At 42.8% G+C, this 27,116-nt stretch overlaps 2 long non-coding RNA genes and 1 pseudogene across 2 annotated transcripts; 2 read left to right on the top strand and 1 right to left on the bottom strand.

Annotated features, from left to right (window-relative positions):
• Window positions 1-30: 30 nt before the first annotated feature.
• On the bottom strand, window positions 31-20,530 carry LOC121140469. The gene is made up of 2 exons (XR_005877311.1): window positions 20,406-20,530; window positions 31-393 (listed from the first exon to the last, which is right to left on the bottom strand). It is a non-coding gene; the product is annotated as an uncharacterized LOC121140469 (long non-coding RNA).
• A 196-nt stretch (window positions 20,531-20,726) lies between these two features.
• Window positions 20,727-23,852, top strand: LOC121134298. Its single transcript, XR_005871366.1, has 2 exons — window positions 20,727-20,879; window positions 23,376-23,852. It is a non-coding gene; the product is annotated as an uncharacterized LOC121134298 (long non-coding RNA).
• Window positions 23,853-25,448: 1,596 nt separating this feature from the next.
• LOC101827623 lies at window positions 25,449-26,707 on the top strand (annotated as a pseudogene).
• The last annotated feature ends 409 nt before the right edge of the window (window positions 26,708-27,116 follow it).

Genomic DNA, 27,116 nt, shown 5'->3' with positions numbered 1-27,116 from the left:
TCTGTTGCTGAGATAAAACACCATGACCAATGCAACTTAAAGAAGAAAAACTTTTTCTTTTTGCTCTATTGTTCTGGAGTGTTGGAGTCCATAATGACAGGGTGGAGGCAGCAGGCAGATATAGGCTCGAGCAGGGTGCTGGGAGACCACATCTTGAATGGAAAGCAGAAAGAGTAAAATGCAAGCAAAGCCTTAAAACTCTCAGAAGCACCCAAATGCCCCAGGATGTGGCAGACAGTTCTCATTCAAGCCGCAACTGAGTCTTCTCCTCCAATTATTGTCTAGCTTGCTTTTGTTCGCACACATGTTGGCAATCAATCTTTGGGCCTTGTCTAACTGGCCAGATAATGAATTCCATGGACGGACTGTAGGCACTCTTCCATTCATTCTTCCCTGGGTTAGAGATAAGGAAGGACATGGTTTTACTCCTTATTTCAGATTGCTCTATTTTGACAGCCTTCTCAGTTAATCTCATTGGCAAACACATTAAGCATATGATGAAGAGCCATGGAGGAGATGATGTCTACTTTTGTCTTTTTCCTGGCTGTTACAGATCAGCCTCTTGCTTGTCCACTTTCCCCGACTTCTGAGTTATAGTATTACAGGTAATAAAACATTGTTTCTATTTTCTTGTGACTAGAAGGCTTGGTGCTGATCTAATATATTTACTACTTCTGTGTTGATCATATAATTGCCCCTCGTTAGCTCTTTCTAATTAACAAATTAAATTATTTGATTTTCTAATACTCTTAGAAAGAAACTTTTTGAATAATTAAAAGTATTTCATTGGAGAAAGGCTGGCGTGTTGGCAAAAGCCTTTAATCCCAGCACTGAGGGGAGCAGAGGCAGGTGGATTTCTATGAGTTAGAAGTTAGCCTGCTCCACGTTGTGAGTTCTAGACTAAGCCAGCCAGTTTTGAGAGCCTGTCTCAAAAACAAAATAAACAACAAAAAACAAGAAATGTTCTATTGGCGTGTGTTTACTAAATTTCTGTACAGCTTTTTTCATAACAGTAGTTATAACTAAGATTGACAGTTTTTAAGAACTACTTATACTATAGGGATTGATGACAATCTGTTTTATAAAGTTAACTTGCATTAGTTACTTTTTTGTTGCTGCACTAATGACCAAGAGCAACTTAAGCAAAATTATTTGTCTTATTGTTGCAGAGGGATAGAGAATCCATCAAGATGTGGAAGGCAAGTCAGCTCTCAACCCCACAGAGGAAGGGGAGAGAAGAGAGAAGACAAAGAGAGAGAGAGAGAGAGAGAGAGAGAGAGAGAGAGAGAGAGAGAGAGAGAGAGAGAGAGAGAGAGAGAGAGATGAAGAAGGGGGTGAATACCTCTAAGCAGCCTCAGCCAGCAGTGTGCTTCTTCCAGCAAAGCTCCAACGCCTAATGTTCCATAATCTCCCCCAACAGCACCACTGCCCAGGGGCAACTGTTCACATGCCTGAGCCTAGAGCACATCTCTCTTTCAATCCACCATAGTCTTCTTCTCTACTTTGGAAGCGTTTTAGTGAGCGTTGAATGCATAGACCTCATGTACTCTGGAGGCATAGCAGAGGATTTCAAGTTCCAGGCCAGTGTAGGCTACCTAGTAAGACATTGTCTCAGAAAAGAAAATGGAAGCTTCTCACTACAATACCATCTGGGTGAGTTTGGTGCTTTTACTGTGAGACCTTTAAATATCTCCTCTGTTTCCCATTTCCTTCCTTGACAATCATACTGTTCTGAATTTTTACCTTTAATGGGGTCAATTTTATTAAAAGTCATTTATTATTTTCCTTAAGCAGTGCAAAGTAGTTTCATCAATTCTTTAAAATTTCTGCTTAATATTTATTTCTCCTTGTCAGTACAGTTTGGTAGACTTATGCTTTCTTTATTTTTTTTCTAGATTAGCTAACAACTTCTTTTTTGCTTTCTCTAAAAATAAGAATTTAGAAATGCATCCAATTTTTCAGAAATATAATAAATACAATGTTGCAGTGTCTTGCTGATAAACCTGTAACAGTGGCCACACCCCTTTGGGTGTGGCTTCAGGCAGAAGGAAGAGGAAAGAGAGAAGTATGAGGTGTGGTCTCAGTTGCACTCTCTTTCTCTTGGGTCAGGGGATCAGACAGGAAGAGCAGACAAGCACTCCTGCAGTTCTGTATTATTATCTGTGTAAGTGTTCCTCAATAAACACCCCTTTATCATTTATCTTGGGTCTTGTGAAATCTTTACAATACAAAGCTGTTTGGGAGGATGCAGAACATTAGGAGGTGGGGCCTCTCTGGAGGAAATGTGTCTTGTAGTGTGAGTCTTGGGGATTATAGCCTGCTTCTCGTCATTTCTCACTGTAGTTCTTGGCCCACATGGCTGTGACCATCCCCAGGCTGTTTCCACCATGCCACCCTCTCTAACCCAGAGTCAAAATAAATCCTTCCTGCATTAAGTTGCCCGTGATGTATCCAACAATGATATTGAACTTCTGGTGCTACTACTTCTGCCTCCCAAATGCTAGAATTACAGGGGAGGGCCACCAGGCCTGGTGTTTCAGTATACTGGAGATGAAATCCAGGGCTTACGTGTGCTAGGATACCACTCTACTAACTGAGCTACACTCCAGCCCAAGGACCTTACTTTTGTGTAAGATTTTTGATCCATTTGGAATTGTTCTTATATATGACTTATAAATATACTTTTATAACCTAGTGGACTCATGGGGCTTAATAAAGAACACATGAAATTTGGAAGAAAAAGTCTAAGGAGAGATTAAGGAAAAATTGAAGGAGAAGAATTGGGGAGTTATGTTTGATTAGAACACATCATATGAACTTGTGAAACTTTCAAACAATAAAAAATAATTTAAAATATTGTGCTACCAAATAAAACATTTTATGACATCACTTATGAGAGCCCTAGATATCTTTCTCTTCATAATATGTGCTTAATAATGTGCTGGTAAATGGTTCCCATACACTGTTACATTTAAGGTGATAGAACACTTAGGCAACTAAGAACTTTTTAAAAGATGATGTGGGCCTCTACCACTAATAACTAACCAGATAAAAGTAAAATATATGGGAAGGGGCTGGATGGTCCAGTGGTGTCCAAGGAGAGACAACAGATGCGTTCTCTTGGGAAGGTTTTAACAGAATGATAGAGTTTGTGGTTCTTATCTGCTCTCATCCCTTCCCGTGCTTCCACTCCCTAGGTGCTACGTGGCTTATCTCGTTCTGCTCATATCACAGTAGTCTCCACAGAGACAACCAGAAGGACCATATCAAGGTGCATAAGAAGGAATGTAGCTTTTTGTAAGTCCATCTACTCTTGGTCCGGCCCACTACCAACAGTAATGTCTGTCTGTCTTTTAGAATGAACTGTAAACAGAAAGAAAATGGGTTACTTCTGTTTACTGGTAACAGGGTACAGTGTTGCCAGTACAGAGAAGTACTTAAAGAGTTATTGTAAATGACTGAGCAATCACCAAAACCATGCAAATGATTGCATTCCAGAGAGTTCTTACTCGCCAGTGGCATTACTTTCCAATAGGGTATGTTTAAAAGTGGCTGCACGAAGCACACAAACACAGAGACCCACAGTCAGACATTATTCTGGGAGTGAGAGACCTTGGAACTCTCAGCCCTAAGCAGGATGTCCCATCAAATCCCTCCCCCAGGACTCAGAGAACCTTGTGGAAGATGAGGCAGAGAGTGCAAGAGTCAGAAGAGATGGAGGACACCCAGAGGTTCCCTCTAAATCAGCCTTATTGAAACTCACCCGAACTCCCTGCACGGTCGGCACCAGTCAGTCCTCTTGATATGTTATTATGGTTTCCTGCTTAGTGTTTCCATGGGGCGCCTGAGTGTGTCAATGAGTGGGCCTCTTATTTTGTACCTTCTCTTGGGTGCTTTTTTTGTCTGCTTGTTTTGTCTGATGTGTTAGTTTTATCTTATTTTTTTATCTATTTTGCTATAATCCCTTAGAACCTCGTTTTCTGATGCGAGACAGAAAAGGAGTGGTCCAGACAGAAGGAGAGGTGGGGGGGAGTGGGAGGAGCAACTGGAATCAGGCTATCTTATGCGGGGGGGGGGGGGGGATCTATTTTCAATTAAAGGATAATGAAGGGGGCGTCAAACTGATGCACCACCAGGTTTCTATTCTTTGGCCTTCATGGGAAGAAGTATCCCCTCTATGGTCCCACGTGACTCCCCATGTTAGAAGTTATAGGACATGTTGCCCCTGAATTTTAAGGTGGCGTCTTGACATGTATCCATGCTAGCCTGCAGCTCACCTCCTCCCTCAGCAGCATCCCAGGTGCTGGGATTGCCAGTGTGTGCCACCACGACTGGCCCACACCTTACAGGAAGCTTCGTGTAAACGGGTACTATGTATAAATCGCAAAAATGTTTTTTCCCACGAGAACTGAGGTAACCAAAGCACATTAACACATTTAGGAAAGAATGGGGGCAGGGATCCACAGGTCCTTTTTATAACAAAGCGATGCTTAGTTTAGGAGACACTGAGAATTAACATAACTGCATCTCCTCATTTGTCCTATTATTATTTGAAAGTTCAAGCACATATCTAATTAGGAAGAATTTATTCCCAGAGGAACAAAATTAACTAATAAAAGCAAGAAGAACTTGATGAATTTATGAGAAAGGCTATAGACCAATTAGTTCATTATAATAGTGCTAAATAAAACTCCTAGGACCGTATTTTCCAAGGAACAAAAATCTCCTTCCTGCTCTAAAAGTTGCAGTTACTAGATTAGAGTGTATGGACCCATGCGTGCATCTTCCTAGGACGACAGTAATGGTGGGGACATCATCTCAGACTTGAAGAACTGAATAGAAGGCTGCATCAGAATTCAGGAGAATGTGAAGAAAGCACACAGTACCATTGAAATGTGTGTCACCAGACACCATGTGATCCGCCCAACTGGAAAAATCCAAATCTTTGATTAGGGTTTGGGTGGGGATGGATAGGAAGCTCATTTTAAGGAAAAAATAAAACTTATGATTGTTCTTGAGACAAAATCCATATAAACTGTCAAAAAGAATGCATCCTGGGCTGGAGAGATGGCCAGTGGTTAAGAGTGCTTAGTGCTTTGGCAGAGGACACAAGTTTAATACCCAGCACCCACATGGGGCAGACTGCTGGCACCTTCACTCTTATGCACAAACCCATACATGTACACACAAGCAAAACCAAAACAGGCAAAAATCTTTAGAAATGAATGTATCCTAAGTACATTTTCTGAGTAGTCTTTTGTAGAGTGATATAAACTGGATATTTAGTGCTTTGAGCTCTAGTTTGCATTGTTTATGAACTATGTGATTCTAGAACTATCTTCCATCTCCTTGAGCTGAGTCTCCTAAAGCTATTATCCCATGAATTAAAAGTAGTTGTCTTGCTTTCTGCTTTTCTGACATGCTATTCCTATAGTCTGAGGAAACAGTGTTCAGATCCAGTGGAGACAAGACAATAAAAATCCCCACTCAGAGACCAGCGTCCTTATGAGGAAGAGGCAGCTTTATCAACAGCAAGTTCATAAAGGAATTATGTAAGCCTTCTGTGTTCCCAGCCTGGAGCAGCATTCCCAGGGGCTAACTCTGCATCTTGGCAGCTGGGGTACAGTCTCTCTTGGCTTTTTTTCCCCTTGATGTATCAGGCCAGCTCCTCACCTGTAGCCCAGGCTTTTTCCAGATGTGGCAGCGGTTCACATTAGTTTACTGTATTGAAAATGCCATGGTATCTGGGGTGGGGCATCAGCTGGATAGGCTTAGGCTGTCAGCAGTGTCCACAATTCACATTCCCAGTCCTGCTTATGGGTTTAATGTTTGATTATTCTGCCACCAAAATCAGTGTGGAGATTCCTCAGAAAAATGGGAATAAACCTACCACAAGACCCAGCAACTCCACTCTTAGGCATATATCCAAAAGATGCCCATTCATACAACAAAGATGTCTGTTCCACTATGTTCATAGCAGCTTTATTTGTAATTGCCAGAACGTGGAAGCAACCTAGATGTCCCTCCCTGAAGAGTGGATAGAGAAAATGTGGTACATCTACACAATGGAGTACTATTCAGCAGAAAAAAATAATGGAATCATGATATTCGCAGGCAAATGGATGACACTAGAAGAAACCATCCTGAGTGAGGTAACCCAGTCACAAAAAGAGAAACATGGCATGTACTCTCTCATATATGGATTTTAGACATAGATCTAGGGAGTGCCAGCCTACAATCCTATGGCCAGAGAGTCTGGGAAACAAACTTTATTTAGTGGCTGATCGAAGAAGAGGCAGACTCCCTTGGTTAAGTACTGAGCTGAACTCAAGAAAGCCAGTAACAGAGAGGGAGGACTGATGATCAAAGGGATTAAGACTGGGCTGGTTTAACCCCCAGAAACAGCTGACCAGACAAAGGTTAACTCTTGAATCCCAGGCATTAGCCTGGGAAGCCAGCATGAGACTGATCAAGACCCCCTGAATCTGGGTGTCAGTGAAGAGGCCTAGGGAATCTATTGAGCCTTGGGCAGCAGATCAGTACCCATCCCAAGTATACACACGGACTTTGGACTCCCATAGAACAATGTGAGGTGCACTCTCACCCAGAACTCTTGGGAAAGGGTCTAGGCCCTGCCCTATATGAAATGACACACTATGGACACCCCCATGGAGGGCCTCACCCTCCCTGGAGAAATGAGGGGATAACCGGGGGGGGGGGAGGGGAGGGCACGGGAGGAAGGGAGGGAATGGGAGAGGGACCTGGAACTGACTTGTGAAGCAACCTTGATTCTTATCTAAATTTAAACTGGAAAATAAAATTAAAAAAAAAGATATGCACAACCTTGAAGCTTGAACACAGTCCATCACTATTTCTTTTAAAATAAAGTCCTAAATTCATGCTGGTGTAAACGTCAGGATCTGTGGAAGTATGTTTGGGTTTGTCTACTTGGGTGGCTTGTTTTGGTTTCCTAAGAGGAAAAAGTGTAGTGAGGGCCCAATGTCTTTGCTCCCCCTTTCTTTCTCTTTTCTATCCCACACTAATTCCTGTTGCAGCCTCAAAAGTTTCACTTCTATTTCCAGGTTTTGAAACCACAGCTTAGGCTGTGTCCCTCGTGAGTCACTTAATGGAAGCATTTCAGAGTTTTTGAAACACAACCCAAAGACTTCTCCACAAAGGAGAAAAAAACTGGCTAAGCAACCATATGAAGACATGAGGCTGTGGTGACAAAGAGCTGACAACAAATTAAACTTAAGTTCCCTCAACATGGTCACTCTGGGTAAGCAGGAGCCTCCTACACAGTTCTCCAGCTAGAGCAAGGGCAAGGGAACCAAAGGTGCATTGAGTTCATTTTCTGTTCACGGGTGCCTGCAGCTCTGTTGAGAGATGCTCTGAGGCTTCAATATGTATCCTTTAGTTCTGAAGTTCAACCGCAGACACCTGAGGGTCTCAGGGTAGACTGAATCTGACTACTAACTTCAAAAGGAATGATTCTTCCCGTGGCACTCAGCAACAATTCTGCTAGAAGTATGAAGCATATTTTTCTCAAATGGGCATGTAGGAAGCTGTTCCCAATAAATGCTGTCTTCGAGACTCCAGGACATAAGCCCTAGAAAGTAGGTGCTTCGCTCCCTTCAGTGGACTCTGAGGTAGCTCTCAAAAGACCTCTATCTCCTACTCATATGCCCTTTCCCATGTGTAAAGAAGAGGGTGATAGGATGACACTTTCATGATTGGGATAATGTAGAATATTAGTTAAAGATGTGCTACATTCATTTATGCTGTGAAATGTTTATGGGATGATGTAAAGATGTGCTGCATTCTTTCATGCTGAAGTTGTTTAACTCTGTGAATCTGTACTACTGTGCCTGTCTAAAACACCTGACTGGTCTAATAAAGAGCTGAATGGCTAATAGCTATGCAGGAGAGAGAAATAGGCAGGGATGGCAGGCAGACAGAATGAATAGGAAGAGAAATCTAGGAAAGATAGGGAGGAGTGAGAAAAGGAGGAGAGGAAGACACCAGGGGCCAGCCACACAGCCACATAGCCACACAGCCACATAACCACACAGCCACACAGCCACACAGCCAGCTATAGTGTAAGAAGCAAAGAAAGGTATATAGAATAGAGAAAATAACAGCCCAGAGGCAAAAGGTAGATGGGATAATTTAAGAAAAACTGGCTAGAAACAGGCCAAGGTAAGGCCAGGCATTCATAAGAAACAATAATTCTCTGTGTATTTATTTGGGAGCTGGATGGCAGGCCCCCCAAAGAGTCAAAAATTTTAAAAAATAATACAGGCTAAGACAAAATACTTTAGGTTTATTCGCTCACTACCTCTCAATTCCAACACACCCCATTCCTTCTTTTCCTGGCTCTGGCTTGGTGAATGAAGCCATGTGTCTTAGTTAGAGTTACTATTGATTGATTTGTGATGCAATGTGAAGTAGAACAGGGTTATATTAAATACAATTTTCATGTCATACTCTAGTGCTAAGGAACGTCGGGGCAAGAACTCAAGGCAGGAACCTGGGGTCAGGGCCTGAAACAGAGGCCATGTAGGAGCACTGGTTATGAGTTTGCTCTTATGGCCTCCTACCCTGCTTTCTAATAGTGCAGAGCTACCTGACCAAGAGTGGTACCATCCACAGTGGGCTAGGTCCCTCCACGGTAACCATTAATCAAGACAGTGTCCCCACAGGCTTGCCAATGGGCCAATCTTATGTGGCATTTTCTCTACTGAGGGTCCCTCATCTCAAATAACTCTAGTTTATTCAAGATGACAAAACTCTAACTAGGATACTATATGTTAGTATCAAATACTAATTGAAGTCAATGGCCACACCCACTCTTTCCCTAAAGTTTTCACAGACTCCACCACTCCTTTGCTTATGAGAGACCCCTGCTGCAAAGGACCCAATGAAGCCATGACTAGAGTCCGTAGCTAGAAACTGAAGTAATTGTGCACTGGTTTAAGCTTCTAGGTTTGTAGTTATTTGGGACATTGCAATGGATAGTAGCACATCGCTATTTTCTTTTTTTTTAACTTTAAACAAAATTTTATTACACAAAAGTTGTCACATAATTGGATACTTCTCTACTTTGTTTTTTTTTTTTTTTTTTGGTTTTTTGAGACAGGGTTTCTCTGTGGCTTTGGAGGCTGTCCTGGAACTCACTTTGTAGACCAGGCTGGCCTCGAACTCACAGAGATCCGCCTGCCTCTGCCTCCCAAGTGCTGGGATTAAAGGCGTGCACCACCAACACACAGTTATTCTCACTCTCAACAGAAAGGCTACTTCTGAACTTCTCATCTGGTGACATAAACACTACAATCCTAAGTGTAACAGAGTAGTATCACTGCCTCAGTGATTTAAATTGAAAGCAGGACACTGGTATATGACTCTTGCATCCAGTATCAGGAACGTACAAATGTCTTTATTCAAAAATACAAAATAAATTCTCTGTAGGCATGGACAACGACAGCAGTAAGTCATTATGTACTGTCAATGGGAACCGGAAACTGCTGGTTATAGGGATCAGCCAGCCTTCTCTTCAGTCATTTTCTTCAGGCGACTTCTCTGAAGTCATTGTAGGCGGACCTGCCTTGAGCTTCCTGTCACAGTTCACTGATGAGGGCAAGCACTATTCTAGGAGTTAGAACATGCCACCTCCCACAACCCCTCCCATCCCACCCATTGCACCCATTCCAGGGCCCTTCTCTTCTTTAGGAATTTCAGTCACTACAGCTTCTTCTGTAGTGACTGAAGGAGGCCACCCCAGCAGCATCCAGTAAAGCAGTTCTTACAACCTTTGCTGGACCAGTGATTCCCTTTTCCATCAGAAACAATTTCCAAGGAACTCTGCAGAATTTTCTCAACTATCAAAGATCCTTTAACACCTCCATTTTTACACCTCCATTCTTTTTTTTTTTTTTTTTTGGTTTTTCGAGACAAAACAATACAGAGAAACCCTGTCTCAAAAAATCAAAAAAAAAAAAAATGGAGGCTAAAAGATCTCCACCTTGAAGAATTAGGGCTTGAGCATCCAAACCAAATTTTGCATCTTTGGTATAGGCCCTGGTGAGATGAGGAGCCAGCGCCCAGGATACTGGTCTCATCTGACAAAGGACTGTGGGTAGTTGAAGCATTTCTGCAGGGCGGCGGCAGGAGGGCACTAAGCGAAGCAGGCCATCAGCAGTGAGTGAGGGCACACATCGCTATTTTCAAACTCAGTGCCTTAAATGGAGCTCACAGTAGATGTGTAGTAAATGCAAGTTACATAGATCGGTAAATGAACACAGCTCTGTCACTGGCTCGGGTATACACTGAAAAACATTGGGGAGCTGTTCCTCACAGCACTGCAGCACACAACACAACAAGGTGATTAAATCCAATTTTCCACCACAAACACTCTAACACAGGCAATTTTCTAAGATAAACATAGAGTCGGTAAATATAGTTCCCCATAACAAACATGTTGAGCAAGCTTTTTAGTCATCAGAATAGCCTCAAGGTCAATTCCTGCTTCCCCAGAGACAACAATAAACTTTCCATAGTTACATTCAAAATACAGTCGGAGACCTTTTTTGCACTTTGTGCCAAAGAGACTGACCAGGAACTCAACTTCATCAAGACTGCATTCCAAACATGCATTGCTGGAGCCTTTGTGGGCCTTCCGCCTCACCTGCTCTCGCCCTATTCTTTCTGCCTCTCTGGTTTCTAATTGGAAATGCGCTCCAACCTTGTTGGAAGCCTTTGGGTCAGCCTCTTCTCTTTCTCTCAAGGTTTCTCATTACTTGCACTTGTGATTTGTGGCTTGTGATAGTACAAGTTTTTAACCAAGCATGCAGTTTTCAAAACTACTTTTATGTCTCATTGCAATTTGAGAAAATTGTTATGGAAGAAAAATGTCTGTGGTGCATGGTGATGAGGATAGGAGGAGCCATGCTTTTCATCATAAGGAATCCTTTCAAGTATAAGAAATCCAAATACTCAAAAGGCCCAGGGTGAGAACACGCACCTAGCACAGCATCGCAGACAGAAGGAGCAGTCCAGCAAAAGGACCAGAAGAAGCTATCCTCCACAGAAATGAAATGGCAGCATGGGCCATATGGTGAGTGAAGAAGAACCACACACAGCAGTTCCACTAGAGTGAAAAACACACACACAGGGAACCTACAGCTATAGACAGAAGTTTCTGTTCCGCCCAGTCCCGCAGCAGTTCAGTATCAAACGTACAGAGGCTTACATTAATTATAAACTGTTCAGGTTTCTTTTGACTAACTCTCTCTTAATTATTAATCTCTGTATCTCCACATGGTCTTGCTTACCGGTGATGCCCAGACCTCTTGCTCCCTCGGCAGCTGCATGGCATCTCCCCAGTGGCTCACTCTGTGTTCCTCTTCCCAGCTTTCTCCTAGACTGGCACCATGCTTCTACTTCCTGCCTGGCTACATCCTGCCTGTCCATTGGTCATCAACCAATAAGAGAAACATATATTCACAGCACACAAAAGGATATCCCCCAACATACTGCCACTCTAGAACAAAGCACTTGGGTATGTTTTAAGGGGCTCTAGAATATAAATGAGGTCCATGAAAAGGTAAGATTGGGTCATAACTGCACATATAATTATATTTACATTATTTTTATCAGATAATTTTTACTCCATTCACTTTCAAAATTGACAGAAATCATCTGCATGTTCACGTGTCATTATTCTAATTTTTACATAATCTTATGAGGTAAGAATTGTACCAGCTTTCTGGTAGGCTTGCTTTATCTTTCTAGTACACAAAGCTAGTAAATGGACAAATGTGACCTGTCCACCAGTCCTGTCCCTCACAAGAGAGGAGTGAAACTAGAGATAAGCCTTTAGCCTTGGATGAAGGTAGGCTTGACTGCTTCCCTCTTTGTTATGATAAAATACTTGACAAAATCAACTTAAGGAAGGAAGGGTTTGTTTTGGGTCAGGATGAGAACACAGTCTAGGAAGGCAGGGACAGCTTGGTGGCAGGGGTGTGATGACAGTGCATGTGTAACTCAGGAAATGGTAAGAGATGAATGCCCAGCTCAGCTCACCCTCTCCGTTTTGTTCCACCTAAGAACCAGTCCATGGGATGGCTCACCTGCATTTAGAGTGGGTTTTCCCACCTCATTTAGCCCAACCTAGAAACACTCACACAGACACTCCCAACGGTGCATTTCCATGGTGATTCTAGACCCTGTTACACTGATGTGTTAACCATTATAAAAGCTGTGCAAATGTTTCTAAATTGTAATGATCCAAAGATTAGAAATGTCAAGAGCAATACTGTCAGTCACTCACCCCCTCATTAGGTTTCTAAGTTCATTAGGGGTTCCAGACCCTCCAAACATACCCATCCAAGGTTCCCCAATCTATGAGCAAATAAGCTTTCTTGGAGGGAGGGGTTATTGTTAAAAGTTCAGATCTACCTCAGGCTAGGGATGGGTAAACACAGGAAGGTGTTATGGAAAGGGAACATAGTCAGAGTTGAGCCTGATGTAGTGGTGACAGAGAGTTTCACAACAGCCAGGGCAACAGATAAACCCAGTCTTAAAAAAAAGGGAAGACATAAAAGAAAACCTAAAAAGAACCAAACCACAAGAGTGACTTGGGAACCCTAGAAATCTCTCACATGAGACAAACAGAAATTCTTCAAGGATACAAGATCTTACTTCTGAGTGAAGAATTTGTCCCCACTAAAACTTGTGGCACTGTGGATACTAACAAACCCCTTCAGTCTGAGCAGCAAATTTGGAGAGTAAGGTCTTGGCAAGAATGGAGGGGGAATGGAGATAGGAAGGGCTTAGCACTGGGAAATGAAAGTGAGGAAAATCATGGGGAAGATGAAACTGATGGCAGATGTGTCACTTTGTACCTCTAATAGAAGGCTGTAGAAGAAGATGGCCTTGTCATAATCATAACTTCATGTATTAATTTTTCAAAACTTCTTACACAATTGTGAATCCTGTGAAAACAATACTTACCAGCATGGAACGATATGCTCTGGGTGTTATAATGGCATGAATGATATGAGGGGTCAAAAACATTTTCTGATTGGTTTTAAGGCCCACTCCATAGGAGGAAACACATGTCTAAAACTGTTGGTATGGGCAACACTCAGGGCACAGGGATACATTTATGACTATTATTCTGCTAATGGACATAGAGTTAAACTACTCTCTGCATTCGTATTTTCCTATCCATCGATTAGTGTGGCTCTCAGACTTCAACACAGAAGTGTTTTTATACAGTGGTCAGTGGTTCATACAGAAACTCACAAATGACCAAAGCACAGAGAATAAGTGTCAGTGAAGAGCCAAGCCACAGATGGGCCATTTACCACTTACCACACACCACACACCACACACACACACACACACACACACACACACACACACCACACATACACCACACATACACACACACACAAACACACACACACCACACATACACACACACATACACACACGCACACATGCACGCACGCACGCACACACACACACACACTCATGCGCTTTGTGCCTACATCCCAACACTCAGGGACCATCTCAAAGAGAGGACAGAAAGGTTGTACAAGCCAAAGATTAGGGAGAAGTGAAACAAAACAATGTTTCTGGACATGACATTTACCCCATGTAAGCTCCAAAATGTAATGGACAGCATGAGGAATATACTAGTTAGTTTTGTCAACTTGAGACAAAGGAGGCTTATTTGAGAAAAGGGAACCTTAACTGAGAAGATGCTGTAACAGATTCACCCATAGGCAAGTCTGTGAAGTACCTCCTTAATTAATGCTTGATGGAGGGCCCAGTCATCTGTGGGTGGGGCCACACTGAGCAGCCATTCCTGAGTTATGTATAAAAAGCTGGAGAGCTCCGGGCGGTGGTGGTGCACGCCTTTAATCCCAGCACTCGGGAGGCAGAGGCAGGCAGATCTCTGTGAGTTCGAGGCCGGGCTGGACCAACAGCCTCCAAAAACAATACAGAGAAACCCTGTCTCGTTAAAAAAACAAACAAACAAAAAAACAAACAAACAAAAAAGCTGGAGAGCAAGCCAGTAAGCATCGATCCTCCATAGCTTCTGCTCCTGCCTCCAGGCTCCTTCCTTGAGTTTCTGCCCTGACTGCCCTTCATGATAGAAGCTAGATTGAGTCCTTTCCTCCCCAAGTTGCTTTTGGTCATGATGTTTTATCACAGCAATAGAAACCAAATGAGGACAAAGAGTATGGCTATCAATATTACTCAAAGGTCACAGAGAGAATAGATTTTAGGGGACAGTTTGAACACACACACACACACAAAACCAATAGGAAATTATGATAGATATGTTCATTTGCTTGAGAAAAGTAACCATTTCCCTGGATATGTACACATCAAACATCATGTTACATACTTTAAGTACTTATAACAAAAACTAATTAAAACAATATCCCATGCTCTCTTGCCACACAAAATGTAAATGCATCACCCAATGGTATTTGATCATTTTGCTCAAATAACTTCATTTCAAGCAGTAACTGTTAAATTTAGGAGAAACATGGTGATGCTAGCTAATACTTCCTCATGAGACCTCAGGCTGATTTTCTCTTCTAAAGGGCATTCATTTCCTTATTGCTTGGTTTACTCATCAGTATTGAAAACAGACCATGACTCTGTGAGTCTATGGAAAATAGGGAAAGAAAAGAATCTCCGAAGGTCTTTATTTGGCTAGAGAAACAAGCTTTTTAAAAACCTATTTCGTGTCAATGTCATTAGAGTCGGCCACACAGGGCTTTGAACAGGCTTTCCTTTGTCACCCATACAAGGTACCACTGCTGCCTGATGGAGGAAAAAAAGGCTTTCTCTTCTCTGAAACACATCTCATAATGTCAGCACACAAGACCGCGTCTACTGAAAGTCTCAGCGCAGTCACATTAAGCATCCTTCTCAGAAAACTGTAAGAAAGGACCGAAAGCATTGCTTTTTGTAAGATAACAATATAAGAAGGAAGTTTCCTGGCAGGGTTCTGGCTGCATTTCACATCTTTAAGAACTCAACTATGTCACAATGCCATCTAAATAGTCCTTGGGATTAAACAGTAGCAAGGGACTAGGAACATAAGGAGCCACCCTATTTGAGTAAGAAGTCAATGCAGACAATGACAGTGTTTTCCATACAGTTCATATGGAGAAGTGACAGTTGGGACTGAGTTTGTGACTGTAGATGGAGAACCCTTCTAGCCTTTACCTCCACTCACTTAACAGAGAGTTCTTCATTAATGCACCAAGAAGAGGCAGAAGCCACTGACCTGAGTCCTGTAATTAGGAAGCCTACTGTGATGCAAAAATAAAACCCATGTTCTATCAGTTATTTCTGTTATCCTCATAAGATATATTATGGGGTATATGTGTGCATGTCTATTACATCATACATGAACTGGTTGGTCTATAGCACTTATAAAACACAGTCCCTATACTCTTTGTTTTAGCTACTGAGCTAAACATGACCTATGTAACTATCAAGGTTTACTTTGGCCTATGGAATATGATGGAGATGACAATAGTTGATGTCTAGTTAGGTTACAAGTAAGCAATGCAGTTTCTGCCTTATATCTGGAAAATGTCACCTGAGAAATACATGTCCCTATGGGAAGCAGCTATGGAGGGAAGAGGCCGTGAAAGGGAAAGAAAAGCACGTGAAGGGCCACATGTAAGCTTTCTGTGAACAGCCAAGGCTCCCATTTACCTCAGCTCTCTTCAGGGTGACAGGACCAACAGAATGTGTGTGTGTGAGTACAAAGGGATTTACCTAAAAAATGAGTTCCTGTGGTCTTAAAGGTTGGTTGGTCTAAGCCCCAAGAAAGACCAGTGCTATAGTACAAGTCCTGAGGCCAACAGAATCCTTTCTTTTTAGGGAAACACCAGTTGTAGAGGCCTTCAACAGAATAGATAAGGCCCACATCCACTATGAAGGGCAATCTGCTTTTAGCTGACAGCACCAAATTCAGTGGTAATGTAATCCAAAACACATAGTCACAGAAACACCAAGAAGAATATTTGACCAAATTCCAGGAACCCTGACCCAGCTAAGTTGACACAATAACTATCATACCAACTCAAGAGCAAACCTAAGTGAATTAGGCAATGCACAGCTCCCACTAGACCAGCCACCAACTTAACCCATGAACGACCCAGCCAATAACAAAAAGAATTACTTGCCAAACCTTGCCTGGTTCCTGACCCACAGAGTCCAAGAACAGGCTGAGACGGTTATTTAAACTACCAGGACTTGTTATGTTGCAGAGTAATGAAGACAATAGCTCCCATCACATCTCCTGTGGCCTTTATTTCAGCTACCTTGACGATCGTGGATTCACCAGCTCCTTCCTTTGTTTGGTGATTATCTATTTGCCATTTTTTTTCCTGCCTGTAATAGTTTCCCTCCAACTTTTAGCTGAGCTGGATCCTTTCATCCTTCCTGCCTCAGGTCCAATACTAATGCCTTAGAAATCCATTTCAACCTTCCCTAAGATGGCCTTGCTCATCTTTCTCCCTCTCTATTCCAGCCCCCCCTCTCTCCTGCCCATTTTTCTCAAAATATTTATCCTATTCTAAAATGAACTTGCTGCATCTTTATATCTTGTCCTGCTAACAGGAGAGACCCTGAGATTTGCTGAAGAAAAGAAACATAGGCCTGTATCCTACATGGGTGACAGACTTCAGACTCCTGCCTACAGGCCTCAGCCCCCCACCCCTACCCTACCCCATGCAATGCCATGGAGGAAGATTACAGCATTCCTACCACACAAAGGATGTTTTTGCTTTGACTTTTCTTCTGCTGTTTTTCTTGTCTAATGAGATGAGCACTGACTAAGGAATGAAGAGCCTGGCATCCCCCTTACAATACCTCAGAGATAAAACACACTGCATTTTTATATTTTATTGTGTGCATGAGGCTTATGTATACACATGCTTCTAACTCTTCCACATTAATTAAAAGACAGTGCCAAAGAGACAATAGGAAGAAGACATTTTCTCTCCTCTCTTAGAAACATGGGCCTATCCTTAGGCATTATGTGGAAACAGTTTCAGCCTTTACTTTCTCTCTTCTGAAACTTGCCAACATGGGTCTAAGAAAAAGCTTTGGAGGCAAGTGGAAAGGCAAGCCTGCCTGCTCCCTCAGTTTGGTCTCCCTTCTTTGTCCAGCATTGGTTTGTTTACATGTAGAAATGGAAACAGCATTTTTAAGTGAGAAATATTATTACCTAAAGTCTTTATCCACAAGCCCTGCCCCTTGCCAGCACAAACTCAGCCTGCCCTTCATGTTACTGTCTCTTTGAATTCTGACCCTTCCTCACATAACCGTGCTGCCCAACATTGTGCTTTGACTACTCGTACCTGGTTGATCCTGGAGACACTGCCCCTCCCAGAATCCTCCAATTCCTAGAGATAAGGAACAACTCCTCTTGAAAGATGCTTCCAAAAACAAACCAATGGCCATCCTCCTCCTTTGGGGCCTCCCCATGCTCTTGGCCCCTCTCCATCTGTTCTAATCACTCCAGGACCAGATCTCTAACAGTCAGGCCGAGTACTACAGCACCTATTGAAGGCACCCAAAGTAGCCAAACTAAGCCTGCTTGCCCTGTTTCACCTGCCATTCTAACTCCCCACTGACCTGCTACTTCTTCATAGTCCCTTTCCAGGAGAGCAGGTGCACTTTCCTCTTGGAACTGGAGGCAGGGTAAGCTATGTATTCCGCAGCAAATATCCCCTAATCAATTGGCCTTTGTCATCTCAAATTTTCTATTAATACACTACATTTTTCCTCAATATATGTATTAATTTAAATTAGAAACGTGAATATTTCACATGTCAGTCCCATTTTAAAACATCCCTGTAGACTGTAAGTAAATCCAATGTCTTAAACCTCTTTGAGAAATTCTGTTCTGTACTCTCTTTGGAGCTTTGGGTTTTATTTTAGCAAGATTTTTAAAACCCTGACTTAAAGTGCCAGCTCACTGAAGAAGCAACTACTGATGCTGTCTGTGTATTCATTATTCTGGAGAGTGCCAAGAATGGAAGGATGAATTAAACACTCTCTCCAACAGGCTCCAGGCAGGATAGGAACTCAACAAGTATTTAGAAAGTGAAGAAATGACAGAGTGAATGCCTTCCCAGAATTCACAAGCTAGAATGTCACTTGATGAATATCCTATGATGTGCTCTCATCATGAAATTGTTACCAATTTTATAGGGCTTCAGATGAGAAAAAATAAATCACCTTTTTCTGTTCTATTCTTTGTATGACAAGCTATTGAGTTTGGGAACCTAAAATATTCAAATTTTCCAAGTTATTATTTACCAGATTTAATTATCTCTTTTAGAATATCTTCACAAAACACAGCCTTGCTAGCCCTTCAAAACAGCCTAAGGAAATTGTTATTTCAGTGGCAGAAAGAAAATACAATATGAATAACAATAGCTAGCATTGATTCAACTCTTAATATATGCCAGACATGGTTTGAAACAAGGTTTGTATCACTTATTTAATCATCATAGTATGTATCATCATCCTTGTTTTTGCAGATGAAAAAAAACTGGAGATGAAATTAAATTAGGCGAACAACTCTTTGCATGGCTCGTAAGAGGCAGAGCCAGAATTTGAGTGCAGGCAGTTGTCAGTTTCTACTTACATAATAACTAATTCTAGATTTAGTAAATCCTTAAGTTAATAAATTGCAATTTCTCAAAATGCATTGCCTAGACTCACCCCCCTAAAGTCCACTAAACAATTTGGAGCCGTCTTCAGTCTAAAAGAAATCTTAGCTATTCAAAATTCTGCCCCATCAATACTACTTGAGTGTACCTGGACTGTTCATTTAGTAAATAGTTTTTCTTTAATTTGCTCTGCCTAGGCATCACCCACATGGAGACAGTTGCCAATACAATACGACAAATTGCTCTAAGGAAAGTTCCATAACAATTTTTAAAACTTTCCACACAATGGCACTCAATTTGAATAACTGCATTCATTCATTGAATGTGTATTAGGACTGAGGGTGTATCCTCTGCTTATTGGTGGATGCTTCTCAAGACATTCACTAAAACCCATGGCTATGTACCTTAGCTTGAATTGTCTTTCCTATTCCCACGGTCTGGTTTGAATGCCATCTAGTGTACCAAGTTTACCCATCCCTCTCTGTAGAGCCATTGTGTCCTCATAGAACAGTGGTTCTTTCCTGAGGCTGTGACCCTTTAATAAAGTTCCTCACATAGTGGAGACCCCAACCATAAAATTATTTTCATTGATACTTCATAACTGTAATTTTGCTACTTATGACTAGAAATGTAAATATTTGGTGTGCATAATGTCTGATATGTGACCCCTGTGAAATTGCTGTTTGACCCTCAAAGGGGTTGTGACCCACAGGTTGAGAACCGCTGTCATAGACGTGTGGAAGGGTCTACAACCAGATGCCCTGGGCCTCACATACTTTTTCTCTTAGCACATGTTTATAATAAAGGAACAGGTGATGATTAAATATTAGCTTAGTCTTCTGTATTTCTATGTAGGATATGTGACAGAGACACTGGCTTGCTGCAGCAGACACACCCAGGTCATCTCTGGAACCCTCTGTTTCAGGATTTCCCATGGAAACACCTTTGAAAAACCACTTCTTCCCTTCCTGTACTCAAGAGACACCTTTGAGCTACCGAGTAAAGTTCTGAATTCCTGACCAAACCTTAAGCTTCCTAAAACAGTCCTTTAATGACATGCAATACTTTTGTTTATATTTTTGTTACAGCCAAACCTTTGCATACTGTCTATGAAAGAGGGAGAAACAAGAGTCAGGATGCTTTGTCAGCCCACAGGGATTTAGTGAGTCTCTACTGTGTGGTTTGGAGATTTCGCAGTTAAGTTGCATCCTCTCTTCACTGGAGATCAAGAACACAATTCCCCATACAGTCATTTGAAATCTCCTTTTGGACCATTTGACAGCACACAATACTCTGCTCAAATTGGGATTAGGACTTCAAGGAAACCCAGAGATTTTTGGCTCTGTGACCATCTGGGAAGCTCTGCTTTCTACATTTACTAGAATGATGTATATAATATTAAACTTAATACTGAAAAATGTGGATTTTTTTTCCAGGACGTTGACCACAGACTTTTTTTTTTTTTTTTGCTATGCCTGGGCCGTTCTACAGCTCACAGACCCAGTGTGTCTCCTACAGTTCAAAACACATATGCATGAACACTGGCCATACCATTTTCTTCTAAATGTCACAGCTTCATACACAGAGCATTTTAGATATGAACACCAACCAGGAAGAGAACTGCCTAGCAAAGAGAACTAAAGTCCCAGTTCCAAGGAAAGTTTGCTTATAAAGTGGACTCACCACAGGGAAATCACTTGTCTTTCCTCAAGATGAGATCTCAGTTGAGGAATCTCTAAGTTGAGGTCAAACTTCAAGCCACTGATCTGCAGCTACAAAGTTCTCTGAACAATGAAAAACACGTGAATTTTCTGAGCCAGAGAGCAGAGCTGTGTTTATTTTCAGCAATCAGTTTGGCGACACACACCTGCTCCAGGCGACCAGGTGTGCACCCTTCTATAGGCCAAGACCCGCCCACACACCCGAGACGCAGGGAGCACACAGGCCCAACCCTGCACCCATATACAGGCCAGGCAACCGTTGCTACCACACTAGCGAGCCAAGCACACACGTTTTTCCCTGCAAACACTGCAAATCTGTGGCTCCTCACCACCCGCAAGCTCTCAGGAGACCCGCAGACTGCTCTGCCACCTTACAAGGCAACAGCCCTGAACATACAAGTTTGGAAGGAGTAGAAGGCACCTGAAGACAGTTTAGGTATGGAAGCCGAAGGGTGACCCTCGCTGTTCTCTGAGACCGCTCTGCCCCTGTGTGTGGAGTACACTTGGTCATATGATTTGGGGCCTATTGGCATTTGAGCATGAGCAATTTTAACAGGCATTAAGTTCTTGCCTCTATTGGGGGTCCCCAAAGCTGCATTGATACAGTGGATGCAAGTGGTCCATCTATAAGAAAGACTGTATCTGTCTGTCTCTTATCCCTTAACTCAGAGTGGAAATTCACCATGAGATTATGATCTTTTACCCGGAAGTGTACTAATAGAGCCAAGGACTCCGTCCCAAAGTAGATGATGCCAACAGTTACTACAGCCCAGTTTTAAAACGTGTTAGTCTCCACAAACAGATTAACTTGTTCATACACTGCTGTTTTCTGTAGAGAAGTTGGTCCTCTACCACAGAGAGCTTGTAGTTCTTTTTCAGAGTCTCCCATGCTCAGACACATGTGCATAAACTCATCTTCAAATCTGAACCAGTTGTCTTTTCTATTGCTGTGATAAAGACACCAAGGCCAAGAAAGTGTTTACTTGAGGGTTAGGGTCCATGGTCATCATGGAGGCGAGCGTGGCAGCAGGCAGCCAGGCATGGCATCAGAGCAGTAGCTGAGAGCTCACACCTTGAGTAAGAAATAGAGAACATTGGGATTGGTAGACTTTTATGAAACCTCAAAACTTCCTCCAGTGACACACCTCCTGCAACAAGGCCACACTGTCCAAACCCTTCCCAAAGAGTTTCACCAACTGGGTGTAACATGAAAAATAAAAGACCCAGAGACTGGGTTCAAACTTCAAGCTGAAGTTCAGAGAAGCAAAGCAGCTGGACACCAGCTTCTTACCTCTACCTCAGGCGGAATGGGCTGGTCCTGTTTCCAGTAGCTCTCACCAAGCCTCAGACTGTTACCTTTCTTCAGTGTGGCTGAAGAATGAAAATTCCTCTACTGAGACCTTGCTTCTTCTGTCTTATATACTTCCCTAATGCTGGGATTAAAAGTGCGAGCTATAGTTCTCTTTTATACTGATTCTCTCTTGTATAGATCTGTGTGGTCTTGGACTCACAGAGATCTGTCTACCTCTTAATTCTGAGTCCTAGGATTAAAGGTGTGTACCACCACCTCTTCTTGGTTTCTGGCTGCTGGGATTAAAGGTATGTGCCTGGCTTCTATGGCCTGTGGCTGACTTTGCTTTCTGAATCCTCGGGCAAGCTTAAATAAATTATAAATAATATATCGCCACAACTGGGGACCTAGTATTCAAAGCTATGAGCCCATAGGGCCAGTCCCATTCAAACTGTCATAGTCTCATCTGTGCCCTCATAATAGGAGGCATTATGAAGGACACAAAGAGCAATGCCAAGCTTTAAAAAGCCAGTTTCCATTCTCTCCTCATTCCTCCCACTTCCTCCACTCTTTGATGGAGACTTCTTCCCCACCTCTCTTTCCTGACTCTCCTCTAGTACCCACCCCTGGTTTTCTTTCTTTCTATATATATAAATTTAAATTAGAAACAAGGTTGCTTCACATGTCAATTCCAGGTCCCTCTCTGTTTCCCTCCCCTCCTCCCGTGCCCTCCCACCAACCCCTCCAATATCCCCTCATTTCCCCAGGGAGGGTGAGGCCCTCAATAGTGGTGTCCATAGTCTGTCATTTCATCCAGGGCAGGGCCTAGACCCTCCCCCAAGAGTCCAGGGTGAGAGTGCATCTCTCATTGTTAGATGGGAGTCCAAAGTCCATTTGGATACCCAGGATAAATACTGATCTACTACCCAAGGCTCAATAGATTACCTAGGCCTCCTCACTGACACCCACATTCAGGGGGTCTTGATCAGTCCCATGCTGGATTCCCAGGCATCAGTCTGGGATTCAAGAGCTAACCCTTGTCAGGTCAGCTGTTCCTGGGGGTTAAACCAGCCCAGTCTTAATCCCTTTGGTCATCCAGTCCTCCCTCTCTGTCACTGGATTACTTGAGTTCAGCTCAGTGCTTAGCTGTGGGAGTCTGCCTCTGCTTCCATCAGCCACTGAATGAAGGTTCTGTTTCTTTGACCTCATGTTCACTATCTGTTGCCTCCTGGCTTTGATAAAAGGGACTGGATTCTGAGATTCTTTGGAGTTGGGCTGAGGTTCTGGTCTCTTACTGTGACCATAGGACTTTACACCCTGGTCCTCTTTATGTTGACCTATCACTCCTTCCTGTGTGAGCTCCTCAGAGCAATTTCCTGTCTTCTTTCTTCCCAAGCCCCACCTTGATGGCACTAGGTATCCTCATGCTCCCCCTAGTAGCACTTGGATGTCCTGTTAAGTATTCATGTGGTGTTACAATAAATAAAATTTGAATGGTTACTAGAATAAGATCATAAGCATCTTTCATTGGGCCACATGTTGGTCTTAGTGGTACCCTCCATAAATGATTAAAGTTCTGTATCTTAATAATGATAACAGTAATGCAGGGTTTTTTCTTTTTCTTTTTTCATTTTATTTCAGGGAGCAAACTCAACTGTCCTAGTCAGCTTCAACTATCAACTTGACATCTGGAGCATCTAAGAGAGTCTTATCTAAGGAATTGCCTAGATCCGCTGTTCTCAACCTATGGGTCATGACCCTTTTGGGAGTCACATATCAAATAAACTGCATATCAAATACTTATATTATGATTCATAACAGTAGGAAAATTACAGTTATAAAGTAGCAATGAAGTAATTTTATGGCTGGGGTCACCACAGCATGAGAAGCCATATTAAAGGGTTGCAGCATTAGGAAGGCTAAGAACCACTGGTTTAGATCAATCAGATCTGCCTGCATTCATGTTTGGGAGAGGTTATTTTGACTGATGGTTGATGTGGAATAGCCCACATCAGGCAAAGTTTATCCATAGTTTCTTTTTTTCGTTCCTGCCCTGACTTCCATTAATGATGAATTTTGACCTGAACATGTAAACCAAATAAACTCTTTCCTCCCCAAGTTGCTTTTGGTCAGTGTGTTTTCTCACAGCAGCAGAAACAAAACTCAAACACCATCTTAGGCTAACTGGAAGGGACCGTCTTTGTCAGAGCGGTGGGAAATGACTGGATATTGTGCTAGTATGTCCTGGGGAGGACCTGGGACACAGGCTGGTGACTTCTGCTGAGTTGATGGGTCAGGGTCAGCACTGATCCCTACAACAGTTCACACACAAATGCAAGCCCAGAAAAGGTGTGTACTGCTATGGTACCAAGTCAGAGGTCATGCCTTTGTGGCATCGAAATAGTAACAGCTCAAGGTCTTCTGGATGCCAAGGCTCATTTTTGCCTTGCCTCTCTCCTCACCCACTTCACAAGGGGAGTTAGGAATTCCTTAGACAGCCTGGCTCCAGTGCTGCGACCCTACTATGTTATCGAATGAGCAGTTTTAGCTTTGGTCCCAGCACTGGCAGGAAAGGAGCAGGGCTTCCTGCTTCTGTATGGTGAGGGCAGACTATCTGCATTGCCACTGAATTCACCTTATGTAAAAAATTAATTTCAAGATATGTATATGTAATTTACATAGGAAGCATAAGTTATTTGCATGTTTACACAGGCTCCATTCTCAAATTACCTTATTTTGTGCATATCCACAAAATTGCAACCTGAACCCCTTTTATTCCCAAGCATTTTGAATAAGGGATTACTGATGACAGAAGCACTGACCTTTTCAATGAAGCTGCCTTGTCTCAAGCCTTGAGAGATTTCTCCCCCAGATAATCTAGAGAGGGACCTTTAGTTGACATCACTTCCAGGAGCTGCTGGCAATGTACCCACCAGATCAGATCAGCTGCAGCATCTGAGACATCAGCAGACATGTCGGGGAGGGTAGGGAGGGAGATGCGTTGGGCCTGGAGCTGGGTAAGCTTGTGTCCCTTTGTCTATCTCCTGTTTTCCTTGGGGACAGCCCAGTGTGTTGCTGGACTGCAGTTCAACACCTGGAAGGTGGACTGGAACTCCAGTGCAGGGCACCTCCTCCCTCTGTCACAGGCCCTGCCTTCCAGCAAAGTGGCTGAAGAAACTCAGACAAGAGCCTTCCTGCTCCCTCCTCCCACTTACCCCTCATTTCTTATTAGTTCTTTGAGAATTTCATACAGCATCTTTTGATTATTTACCCCTCTCTACTCCTCCCAGATTCATCCCGCCTTCCCAACCCACCCAACTATGTCCTACTTTTTAAACCACAAAGGCCAATTTGTATTGCCCATAAGAGAACATACATTTTATTCAACAATGCTTCCACCATACCCCTTATTGTAATGCCAAAAAGTTCACATCTCAAGCAACACTTTTCCTCAACTCATGTAGGTATTTTCAAAGTAAAACAATGTCTTTTTATAATTAGAAAAAAAGTGTGCCGGGCATGTTGGTATGTAACTGTTGTCTCATCACTTGGAAGGTCAAGCTAGGACTTTGGTGCTGGGCTAGCCTGGGCTACATAGGAATATTATGTCTCAAAATGACAAAAAGGAATGGATAAAAAAAGAAAACCAGGCAGCCATTGTGTTGGTTCTGAGGCGGCTGCTGTGGGGTACCGACTGAGTGAGCAGGCAGGCACATGGAGCAGAGAGCACAGCGCGGAATCTGCCTGAGTGGGAGCCACAGCAAGATTAGCCTCATCTCCAAGGAGGAGATCTGCTACAAGGGCATCCTCTACACCACCAACACCAAGAACTCCACAGTAGCTCTCACCAAAGTTTGATCCTTCGGTACAGAAGACAGCCCAACTCCACCTCAAGATGAAGTCTTTGAGTGTATTGTATTCCAGGAAAGTGATATCAAAGACCTCACTGTTTTTGAGCCTCAGGGTCCAGCTATTGTTCAGTCTTTCTTAGGCTCAGCTTCTTCATTCCAGTCAGTGGTTTCCTATGGGTTCTTTGGCAGGATGCCAGGATACAGTAGGTTCAGTCCGAGCACATTGGTTGGGCAGCAGTTTGGAGTCATTGGTGTGACTGGGAGCTTTTGACATCCTTTGGAACAGAATTGCATTGAATAGCAGTGTGTTATCTCAGAGCTTAACTTGTATACTGGCTTCACATGGTATACAAGATCTGTAAAACCACAGCTACCCCAAGGTTGATCAAGTCCTCAGTTAGACCCTTTGAGCAAAGGTTCAACCACAGAAAAAGCAATACAGATGGCCTCGGCCCACTTACCTACTCTAGCACCTGTCAGAAAAAGAGCCATGTACCAATCAGGCCTTTGCCATCTACCAGCCAGAAACAACAGACAACCAAGAGCACAAGCGAGCTGAAGTACACAGAGTTCCAGGGCCAGAAAATGAGCAGCTCAGAAGTGATAGCAAGAGGCAAGTAGCTCCAGGTGTCCTTCTGCTCCAAGGGAAGGATGTGGGGGTCATTGAGATGGCATGGGAAGAGTGGCTATCAGTTGAGATAGTCTAATGAAATTTGAGAAAGACTTTGACTTTGAAAGTGCAAACGCACAATTTAACAAGGAAGAAATCAACAGAGTTTCATAATAAACTTAAATTAAAAGAGAAACTTGAGAAACCTGTAAGTGGTGAAGATAAAGGAGACTCTGGAGTTGATACTCACAATAGTGAAGGAATGCAGATGAAGGAGACCCTCTTGACACATTTGCTATTGTGACAAAACTAAACCCTCCTTTGACAATATTTCTTGTGATGATAATAGAGAAAGAAGACCAACTTGGCTTGGAGAAAGAAGGTTAAATGTTACAACACTTGAAATTCAGCTTTGTCCAAATCATAACCATGGGGTCTCCCAAGGCAGAGGAGGCCCTGGCAGAGGACGTGGCAATGAAGGACTTTCTCTGTCCTTGAGGATTTTGTGGTGAATTCAGTGGTGGGTGGTTGTGGGGGCATGGAGTTTGCAGATTTTGAATAGAGAAACCACGGCCTTTGAACCCTAAATGTCTGGATTAATCATTCTGCTTTCTGGAAGAAAGACAATGAAGTTGCTGCATAGTCTATAAACAAGTGTTTGAAAACAGGTGACTCCAAGCTCTTCGTGGTGTTGGAAAGTGAAGAATGAAGAAATGAGGTTGCTGTCTGTCTGTCACCAGCACTGGAGTTTTTTCTGCTTCATTTCAAAGCTGCACTAAAGTTGCTTTGGGGCAGGAAGGCTTATCTTAAAACACGAGCATAATTGTATAGGGAGTAGCAGAAGGCTGTGATCCTGGCTAGAGTTGAACCACAGCAAGCTGAATGGAACTGCTAAGTCTTTTTCTCATCACTGAAGGATTT

This window comes from Mesocricetus auratus, unplaced genomic scaffold (assembly GCF_017639785.1).
Source record: "Mesocricetus auratus isolate SY011 unplaced genomic scaffold, BCM_Maur_2.0 Super-Scaffold_4256, whole genome shotgun sequence".
In the NCBI taxonomy this organism is placed as follows: domain Eukaryota; kingdom Metazoa; phylum Chordata; class Mammalia; order Rodentia; family Cricetidae; genus Mesocricetus; species Mesocricetus auratus.
Note: the sequence above shows the minus strand (reverse complement) of the source record. Positions and strands in the feature narration are given on the sequence as shown.